Consider the following 975-nt stretch of genomic DNA (forward strand, 5'->3'; position numbering starts at 1 on the left):
CGAAAAAAACGAAAAAAATAAGCACTTTTCCGACGGTCCCTTGCTGAGAGCTCCTCTCTGCGCGAGCTATCCCGGCTAAACACATATTGCGAGGGCTTAAACGGAGCAGTGCTCGTAGTGTGGAGCGACAAAAAAAGAAAGACAGCTGTGAAACATAACCAGTTTTCTCTTTTTGTAGGAAACACACTTTAGATCTTTTTAGGGTAAAAGGTTTTTGAGTTTTTGCCGTCTGTAACTGAATGTGTGTCAAGAATATCGAAAACAAAACCAACTGAACCGCGCTCATTTCTGGCGCCCCACTGGATATACAGCGCCCTTAGCATTTACCTATGGTGCCTATGCCACGGACCGGCCCTGCGTTGGCTGAGTGTTGTAAATACTCGCGCTCACCTCCCTCGCGACAGAGCGCATAGGAGATAAATGACGTCCGTACATATAATAACCGGTTATGATTATTACTGAACCGATACCGAATTGTCCGCGTCTGCATCGCGGTGCACCAAAGAAACAATTAATTTTGACACCCCTAATATTAACATATCTATTTTTATCCAGTCATTTGCGCGTTTTACATGACATCCACGTTATACTGTACACGCACTGCGTCATGGAAAATATACACTTAACTTACCTTTATCTGCACGGAGGGATGGTGTTCGCGAATGTGAGCGAACATGTTTGATGTATTGCCTCCTTTTGCAGCTACTCTGCGCCCACATTTTTTACAAATCGGATAGCCGTCCTCTAAAACAATCCCTCGTTCATTTTTTTTGTATCCGAAGTACTCCCATACTACAGATTTTAACTTTTTTTCGGCGGGGGATGGAGGTCAGACGAAAAAGCCTCCGGCGCTGCCATTATCTCTGCTGCATGTGCACGGGAGTGTAGGTGCGCAAGTTCAGAGCGTGACCCGCCAAGCGGAAAAAAAGTTGCGCAAGTGATTTTTTAAATCGTATGTTAAAACCGTTGATATGC

The sequence above is a fragment of the Danio rerio genome, chromosome 1 (assembly GCF_049306965.1).
Source record: "Danio rerio strain Tuebingen ecotype United States chromosome 1, GRCz12tu, whole genome shotgun sequence".
NCBI classification, from domain to species: Eukaryota; Metazoa; Chordata; class Actinopteri; order Cypriniformes; family Danionidae; genus Danio; species Danio rerio.